The sequence below is a fragment of the Alexandromys fortis genome, unplaced genomic scaffold (genome assembly GCF_014885135.2).
Source record: "Alexandromys fortis isolate MF-2015 unplaced genomic scaffold, M_Fortis_MF-2015_v1.1 scaffold_105, whole genome shotgun sequence".
NCBI lineage: Eukaryota > Metazoa > Chordata > Mammalia > Rodentia > Cricetidae > Alexandromys > Alexandromys fortis.
In genome coordinates this window covers 2,034,743-2,045,201 of record NW_026068011.1, presented here as the reverse complement: position 1 = coordinate 2,045,201, position 10,459 = coordinate 2,034,743, and positions in this window count along the sequence as shown.

The following is a 10,459-nucleotide window of genomic DNA, read 5'->3' as shown; positions in this document are numbered from 1 at the left end:
AACATCCCATGTTCCTCTTTTTGGGTCTGGCTTACCTCACTCAGGATAGTGTTTTCTATTTCCATCCATTTGCCTGCAAACTTCAAGAAGTCCTTGTTTTTTACTGCTGAGTAGTACTCTAATATGTATATATTCCATACTTTCTTCATCCATTCTTCATTTGAAGGGCATTTAGGTTGTTATGTATAATGGGCAGGAAAAAAAAAGTGAAACTAGGAGAATAGATTCAGAGTTCTTGTTTGAGAAAAAAAAAGTGGAAAATGTTGTGGGTCTTGTACCTGTAAACATTTGTCTCTTGTACTTGTTTGATAAAATGCTGATTTTCCAGTAGCCAGCAGTAGACAGGGTGGCCAGAATAGGAGAATTCTGGGAAGAGAAAAGGTTCAGTCTGTAATCGTCACCCAGATGCAGAGGATGCAAGATGAGAATGCCTCACTGACCAAAGGCACCAAGCCAAGTGGCTAATATAGACAGAATTATGGGTAAATATAAGTTGTAAGAGTTAATAAGAAAGACTGAGCTAATAGATCAACCAGTTTATAATTAATGTAGACCTCTGTGTGTTTCTTTGGGACTGAATGGCTGTGGGACCTGGCATGACAGAAAACTCTGTCAACACAGTTACATGAGGGTTTACAATTATGAAATTACCTGAGACTAAGCTAATACTATTTTTTTTTTAATTTTTTACCGAGGAAAAAAAAAGCTTCCGCCTCCCCCCAGCCTCCCATTTCCCTCCCCCTAATCCCGCCTTCCTCCCCCTCCCCCCACTCTTCTCCCCCTCCCCCCACTCCTCTTCCCCTCCCTCTCCAGTATGAAGAGCAGTCAGGGTTCCCTGCCCTGTGGAAAGTCCAAGGTTTTCCCCCCTCCGTCCATGTCTAGGAATGTGAACATCCAAACTGGCTAGGCTCCCACCAAGCCAGAACATGAAGTAGAATCAAAACCCCTTGCCATTGAACTTGGCTTCTCATCAGTCCTCATTGTTCGCCATGATCAGAGAGTCCGGTTTTATCCCTTTATTTATGGCTAGAAACCAAATATGAGTGAGTACATCCCATGTTCCTCTTTTTGGGTCTGGCTTACCTCACTCAGGATAGTGTTTTTTTATTTCCGTCCATTTGCATGCAAAATTCAAGAAGTCATTCTTTTTTTACTGCTGAGTAGTACTCTAATATGTATATATTTGATACTTTCTTCATCGATTCTTCCATTGAAGGACATCTAGGTTGTTTCCAGGTTCTGGCAATTACAAATAGTGCTGCTATGAACATAGTTGAGCAAATACTTTTGTTGTATGATAGGGCATTTCTTGGGTATATTCCCAAGAGTGGTATTACTGGATCTTGGGGTAGGTTGGTCCCTAATTTCCTGAGAAACCGCCACACTGCTTTCCAAAGTGGTTGCACAAGTTTGCATTCCCACCAGCAATGGATGAGTATACCCCTTACTCCACAACCTCTCCAACAAAGGCTATCATTGGTGTTTTTGATTTTAGCCATTCTGGCAGGTGTAAGATGTTGTCTTAAAGTTGTCTTGATTTGCATTTCCCTGATCGCCAAGGAAGTTGAGCATGACCTTAAGTGTCTTTTGGACATTTGAACTTCTTCTGTTGAGGCTTCATTCCAGAGATGCAGGGCTGGTTCAACATACACAAATCTATCAATGTAATCCACCATATAAATAAACTGAAAGAAAAAAAAAAACATATGATCATTTCATTAGATGCTGAAAAAGCATTCGACAAAATTCAACACCCCTTTATGATAAAGGTCTTGGAGAGATTAGGAATACAAGGGGCATACCTAAATATAATAAATGCTATTTACAGCAAGCCAACAGCTAACATTAAATTAAATGGAGAATAACTTAAAGCCATCCCACTAAAATCAGGAACACGACAAATATGTCCACTCTCTCCCTACCTCTTCAATATAGTGCTTGAAGTTCTAGCAATTGCAATAAGACAACATAAGGGAATCAAGGGAATTCGTATTGGAAAGGAAGAAGTTAAGCTCTCGTTATTTGCAGATGACATGATAGTATACAGAAAGCGACCCCCAAAACTCTACCAAAGAACTCCTACAGCTGATAAACGCCTTTAGTAATGTGGCAGGATACAAGATCAACTCCAAAAAAAATCAGTTGCCTTCTTTACACTAAGGAAGCAGAGAGGGAAATCAGAGAAGCATCACCTTTCACGATAGCCACAAATGACGTAAAATATCTTGGGGTGACTCTGACCAAGGAAGTGAAAGATCTATTTGATAAGAACTTTAAGTCTTTGAAGAAAGAAATTGAAGAGGACACCAGAAAATGGAAGGATCTCCCTTGATCTTGGATTGGGAGGATCAACATAGTAAAAGTGACAATCCTACCAAAAGCAATCTATAGATTCAATGCAATCCCCATCAAAATCCCATCAAAATTCTTCACAGATATGGGAATCTTTTAAATTTACAGTGAATGTGGTTTTTATTATGAAGGGACTACAATAAGCCTGTCTTGGGGGTTTCTATTGCAACTGTTATAAAAGAAAACATTTAATTGGGCAGCTTACTGTTTCAGAAGTTCAATCATTTATCATCATGGTAGGACATGGAGGCATGCATGCAGACATTGTACTGGAGAAGGAGCCTGATGGGAGGCCTACATCTTGGTCTGTAGTAAACAGTGTGTGCTCTGAGATACTGAGCCTTGCTTAAGCATATATGAGACATGAAAGCCTGCCTCCATAGTGACACACTTTCTCCAATAAGGCCACAGCTCCAAATAGTGGCACTCTTTTTGAGAGCCATGTTTATTCAAACTACCATATTTTACTCCCTAGCCCCCAAAGACTTATAGATATAAATGCAAAAATTTATTTAGTCCTATTTCAAAATTAGTCTATAACAGTCTCAAATTTATTTAAAAGTCTTAAGTTCAAAGTCTTTTCAGACATTCATGCAATTTCTTAACTAAAATCTCCTATAAAATCAAATTCAACCAGATAACATACTTCCAAACTGTGAATGTATAGGATATATATTATCATTCCAAAATGCAGTAATGAAATACTGGACCAAAGTCAAACTGAAAACCAGCTGGACAAACTCCAAACTCTACATCTTCATGGCTGATGTCAAATCACTCTTCAGATCTCCAACTTGTTTCAGTTTTGTTGACTGCAAAGCACTTCTCTCTCTTGGGTGGCTTCCACTTCCTGATAGGAGATTTTCTTGGCAGGTGTCTTATGGCTCCGTCAATTCCTAAATCTTGGTGTCTCTAATGCAATCTGGTCTTCACCTACAGAACTTCACATGGAACTCTCTCTAGGCCTCCAGTAAGGGAAATTTTGAAACCACGCTGGTATCAGGGGCTTTCTTTAGTTGAGGAGGAGTATTGCATAACCCCTTTCTTCTCTCATTAAATACAGAAACATGTGGCTGAAGCTTCCATGTTCTATTGCTTACTGGGAATAGAACATGGCTTCCTTGTTCAATTGTATCTTCACCAGCTTTCTGTTTTCCATGGTTTCCTTCATTGCCTAAGGTTGGCTGTTCTGGAACGTGTACTGTAAATCAGCCTGACCTCAAAATGAGAGACCCATGAGCCTCTACCTTCCAAGTTATGGGACTAAAGGTGTGCACCACAATACCCTGCTCCAAGATTTTCTTTAATTTCTTTCTACCAGTTGGAAATGTAGTTGAATAGGATCTTGCTCTTAGGTCAGCAGTTCCTCTATTCTACTTCCTATACCCTTTCTCTTTCTGAACACAGAATTTAGTTCCAATACATTTCTTGGCACTCGTTTTCTCCACAGATTGCTTCTGTTATTTGTAAATCTTCATACACATGAAGACTAGTAACCAGGCAACAATCTATACTAGACCGTTTTGAAATTTCAGCTACCAATGGTATTAATGCAAATCACTACACTTTAACCACGGATAGACTCTTCGGACAAAGAAAAAACACCAAACCAATCATTTTCTTTATGAAAATATCACAAGAACATTACCTAGGCAACATACTAAAATTATTCTCCCCTGAAACCTCTTAAGCTTAAAGCTTTAGACTGCATTTCTAATACACCGCCCTAATGTTCATATTTCTACAAAGTATAGTCAGACTTATCACAACAATACACCATTCCCTGATATCAACTGTTTCTGCCTTAGATAGGGTTTCTATTACTGTGAAGGGACACTATGACCAAGGTAGCTCTTACAAAGGAAAGCATTTTGATTGGCTGTCTTACAATTTCAGAGGTTCAATGCATTATCATTTTGGTGGAACATGGGGGCATGCAGACAGATATGATGCTGTAGCTGAGAGTCCTACATTTTGATCAGCAGGAAACAAAAAAAAAATGGTCAGAGATAATTTTTCCTCCAGAATATCTACGTAAGATCAGAGATATTGTATGACTAATTGTGGTAAGGTGGGAGCTTCTAATCAGCCTCAGGTTATGCAAAAGAATCCACAAATGGGGCAAGTGCTTAGGAAAGAGTTCTTATCTGAGGGCAAAAGGGTAAAGAAACACAGATGCTGTCTTTTCATAACTTTCTTTTTTGCTTTATCTTCAAAACATTGTCTCTGAAAATCTTCTTTCACCTCTACATAACATTCCAAGGCAGCTTACTTAGCTCTACATACCTTCACTTTGTTCTACACAGAAGTTTGTCTCTAACTCTGAGAGCATTCACATGTCTAACTCTACACACCTTTCCCCCCACTGACTTCTTCATAGTTCCACCCAGCCATTCTCCTAAACCCTGGCATTTATATGTCACATTTTCCGAGTCTGATACATTCTCATAGTACAAGATAAATCATAGAGTTTCTATTAGGCTAGGGATGTCACATTGACTGACCAGTGAGTAATGCTTGGCCATACACATAGCCTAAATGGTTAGGAGTCTCAGTATTACCAGAAAGAAAATAGTTATTTGGGAGAACCTTGAGACTGCACATAAACTGAGGCTGGGACTACATGCAAGAAGTCAATTACTGGGAAAATTATATCTACTAAAATTTCTTCTACCATGGGGTTTTGTTCTTATGTATTGCCTCTAGAGGCAACCAGATATTTGTCTCCAGGGGTAAGCAGATTGTTTTTATTATGTTCTGAAGTCTAAAATCAGCTGTATTTGAAACTGAAGAAACTATTAATTTCCCATTAGTCTGAATAATGAAAAATATCCTATTGTTATTTCAAATCATCAGAATTATACTGTTTAAGAAGAAATCATCTTTCTGACCATTCATAGATATATGTGTACCCAATAGATGGAATATTTGCACATGATAAATACACAAGCAGTGGGAATATACCCAAAGCTGTTATTAAGGAAGGAATGCAGTTCTCAAGGAAGAAATGAAATGGTGCCTAAGAGATATTATAGATAATAGCAACTGGTAATTTACAGTCAGAGACTCTATAGCCTTTCCACATAAGGTTCCCCATCGAAGAGTCATTCATCTGGTGAGTTGACATGTTGAACACTAGTTGTCACCTACTGTATACTCCCGTAGCAGCTCTCAACAATTTTAATAAAATTCAGACCTTTAATTATCCACATTACTCATTGACCTAAGATTTAGAAGCTTCTTTTCTTTTTAAATGTAAAAGGGAAAGATACTGAGGAACATTTCAAAGGTTTAAACCATTATAATTATAGTGGGACATAGGAACATGCAGATACACCAAAACAAGCATGGGTATCTCACACTCAAGATTCCATGGACCCATTAGTAACAAATATTTCCCTGATATGAGAGCCTGGGTCTTCTTATATTAAAAACCTAAACTAATCTTTTTTACCATAAGTTTCTGCTCATCATTACCTTTGTTACAGAGATGGTGAAAGTAAAAATATTGAAACTAAATGTGGTATTTCTCTAAGTTCAAGGCCATTTTAGATTGTTCAGAATTCCTTTGGGAATGAAAATATTTACCTACTTCTGTATCTACAAAACAGTTATACTAATCAAGCATCTACTGATAATAGATCATAACTTATTTTAAAAAATTATTTGGTTTGTTTATATTTTACCCATAAGTAATTTTTTTACATAGAGAATTAAATCTTCACTGGAAATTTGATACCCAGAGAATCTTCATCATTTTTAGTAGATCAATATTTTGATTTTATATTTATCAAGGATGACAATGTTATTTTATATAAATTTATACTAAGAATGTTGCAAGAGCTTATTTAGAGCCATTTTAGAAAATGTAAGAGATTCTCTCCTAAATTCAGATAAAATTCATTTATTTTTTTTAAAAACTGAAACTCAGATGTAAAGCTCCTATAATTTTTATAATTATATATTTTCTCTATTTTTTTGAGAGTTTTGTACATGAGTTTACTATTTACATCATTTCAATCCCTTGCAATCAAATCTCTACAATTTACCACCAATCTCCTCCTAAATTCATGACATTTATTCTTTAATTATGATCATTACATACATATGTATATGAATATTTAAATATAGCCTGATAATTCCAAATTAGTGCTGTTCCTATGTATATGTATATTAGGCAGTTGGGATTGGATAACTATCCATGAAATTATCCATGTACAAGACCGGTTCTCTGTGTTAGCAGCCATTAAATGCTTGTTGTTCTTCGCATAGGTGTGGAGTTTTCTGGAATCCTTCATTTATTTATTTATTTATTTATTTATTTATTTATTTATTTATTTGAAAAATTACCGCCTCATATCCGTTTCTCATTTCCCTTCCCCTCCTCCCACACATCTCCCCCTCCCCCCACTCCCCTACCCCTCCCCCCCTCCCCCCCCCACTCCATTCCCCCTCCCTCTCGAGAATGATGAGCAGTCCAGGTTCCCTGCCCTGCGGGAAGTCCAAGGTCCTCCCACTTCTACCCAGGACCAGGAAGGTGAGCATCCAAACAGGCTAGGCTCCCACACAGCCAGTTCATGTATTAGGATTGAAACCTAGTGCCATTGTCCTTGGCTTCTCATCAGCCTTCATTGTCCACCACGTTCAGGGAGTCCGGTTTCATCCGATGCTTATTCAGTCCCAGTCCCACTGGCCTTGGTGAGCTCCTAATAGATCAGATCCACTGTCACAGCGGGAGGGTGCACCCCTCGTGGTCCTGACTTCCTTGCTCATGTTCTCCCTCCTTCTGCTCCTCATTTGGGTCTTAAGAGCTTAGTCCGGTGCTCCAATTTGGGTCTCTGTCGCTATCTCGATCTATCGCCAGATGAAGGTTCTAAGGTGATATGGAAGATATTCGTCAGTATGGCTATAGGATAGGGTCATTTCAGATTCCCTCTGCTCAGTTGCTCAAGGTACTAGCTGGGGACATCTCCCTGGATACCTGCGAACCCCTCTAGAGTCAAGTCTCTTTCCAACCCTAAGATGGCTCCCTTAATTAGAATATATATTTCTCTGCTCCCGTGTCCACCCTTCCTTAATCCCAACCATCCCATTCCCCCAAGCTCCCCCCAATCTCCCCTTCTCACGTTTCTTACCCCATTTCCCCTTGGCCCCATGCCACCTCATCCCAAGTTCCCAGTTTTTGCCCGTCAATCTTGTCTACTTCCCATATCCAGGCAGGTGACTATATGTTTTCCTTTAGGTTCACCTTCTTATTTAGCTTCTCTAGGATCACAAATTATATGCTCAATGTCCTTTATTTATGGCTAGAAGCCAATTATGAGTGAGTCCATCCCATGTTCATATTTCTGGGTCTGGGATACCTCACTCAGGATAGTGTTTTCAATTTCCATCCATTTGCATGCAAAATTCGCAAAGTCTTTTTTTTTTTTTTTTTTTTTTTTTTTTTTTTTTTTACCGCTGAGTAGTACTCTAATATGTATCTATTCCACACTTTCTTCATCCATTCTTCCATTGAAGGGCATTTAGGTTGTTTCCAGGTTCTGGCTATTACAAATAGTGCTGCTATGAACATAGTTGAACAAATGCTTTTGTCATAGGATAGGGCATCTCTTGGGTATATTCCCAAGAGTGGTATTACTGGATGTTGGGGTAGGTTGATCCCGAATTTCTTGAGAAATCGCCACACTGATTTCCAAAGTGGTTGGACAAGTTTGCATTCCCCCCAGAAATGGATGAGTGTGCCCCTTACTCTACAACCTCTCCAGCAAAGGCTATCATTGGTGTTTTTGATTTTAGCCATTCTGACAGGTGTAAGATGGTATTTCAAAGTTGTTTTAATTTGCATTTTCCTGATCACCAAGGAGGATGAGCATGACCTTAAGTGTCTTTTGGCCATTTGGATTTCTTCTGTTGAGAATTCTCTGTTCAGTTCAGTGCCCCATTTTTTAATTGGGTTAATTAGCTTTTTACAGTCTAGTTTCTTGAGTTCTTTATATATTTTGGAGATGAGGCCTTTGTCTGTTGTAGGGTTGGTGAAGATCTTCTCCCAGTCAGTGGGTTGGAATCCTTATCATGGTTCCTGATGCCATTGCTCAGATCTTGTTTAGATAATCACAGTACTAAGACTTCATTGGTACAGCTTTTCTGTCATTCATAAGAGATTTATCTCCTCTTTGCTTCCTACAAGATTTGTGCTCTTTGTGATGTTATCTTACTCTTAGGTGAAGGGGCTGCATTAGAAATATTTTAGCTTGAGTTGAGCATTCCACATCAGTTGTATTCTACATTTTGACTGGTTTTGGATTCCTGTAACTATCTACACCTGAAACATAAAAAGTTCCTTTAATGAAGGAATGATATTTATATTTATTTGTAGGCATAACTTTTTTTTTAAATCCAACATTCTAGGATTCAACAGTCCAAAGAAAAATTAATTTGACATTTACTGACTAAAGCAGTCAGAAAATATTCAAATGTTATATATCAAAATTAAACTTCCATGGTTAAAATTTTGTCTACAGTAAAAACAAATTGACATTTACAAAATATTATATTCTCACCTTGAGTTGACATGTTCCAGAATGAATCTGTTGATACTGTTGGCTTTTTATAGTGCATAGTATGAAGTTTGTATGCTTTTATTCCAGAATCTAGGCTGCAATAAAGTCACATGATACACCTTGGAAAAGCGACAAAAATCTCAGATTCATTGTACATATGATCTCTTTCATTCCACTTTATCTTTTTTATTGTATTTCACTGTTTAATTTTCTTTTTGTTACTGAAACTGAACACACTGCTTATGCACATCAGTAAAGGTTTTTACCGTGTCCCTAGTTCACACGTGTGACTTTGAATTAATTTTAAGGATTGAACAATCATAACCTTTTACTATTATCACTTTTGTGTATGTGTACAACGACTAAATTCATCTATGCAAATACATGGGTATTCGCTACCTACAACTTTGCAGTCTGTATCTGAGAAAAAGGAAAAAAATAATAATCTTAGTTATTTTACCTTTAAATATATAAATAAAATGTAGCATATTCAAAGACTGGCAAAAAATAGTCTAAGGTGGTTTGTGCTTTAATGTCTTCAGGATTCTGTGGAGTATTACAGTATTTTTTAAAATATTTATTTATTAAGGTGAGCATCCAAACTGCCTAGGCTCCCACAAAGCCAATAAGTGCAGTAGGATCAAAAACCCATTGCCATTGTTCTTGAGTTCTCAGTAGTCCTCATTGTCCCCCAGGCCAGCTGGCCTTGGTGAGTTCCCGATAGAACATCCCCATTGTCTCAGTGTGTGGGTGCACCCCTCAGGGTCCTGAGTTCCTTGCTCGTGCTCTCTCTCCTTCTGCTCCTGATTTGGACCTTGAGATTTCAGTCCAGTGCTCCAATGTGGGTCTCTGTCTCCTTTCATTGCCTGGGGAAATGGGAGGCGGCGGTGGGGAAGAGACAGAAATCTTTAATAAATAAATAAATTAATCAATTAATTAAAAAAAGAAAAAGAAAAAAAGAAGGAACACTTAAAATATTTATTTATTATGTATACAATATTGTCTGTGTGTATGGCTGCAGGCCAGAAGCGAGCACAGACCTCATTACAGATGGTTGTGAGCCACCATGTGGTTGCTGGGAATTGAACTCAGGACTTTTGGAAGAGCAGCCAATGCTCTTAAACACTATCAAAAAAAATTCTATACATTTTCTTTAATCATGGTTTATTCTCATTCTTGTCCCCCAGATCCTTCCTATCTTCCAACATATCTGACTCCATGTCTTTTCTTTCTCTGTCTTTCTTAAAGTAAACAAGCAGGTAATGAATAGATAGATAGATGATAGATAGATGATAGATAGATAGATAGATAGATAGATAGATAGATAGATAGATAGATAGATGAAGAGACAACACACACACACAGCCAATTAAAAAGGACTAGAGCCACAGTATACAGGAAAAATAGTAATAAAAAATAACAACAACAACAACAACAAAAATTAGAACAAAGCACAAAAATACCAAACAAAGCAATAGGAGACAAAATGTTAACAAAAATACCATTGATTTTCTTCTATATTTGTATGGTGCCCATGCTGAAGT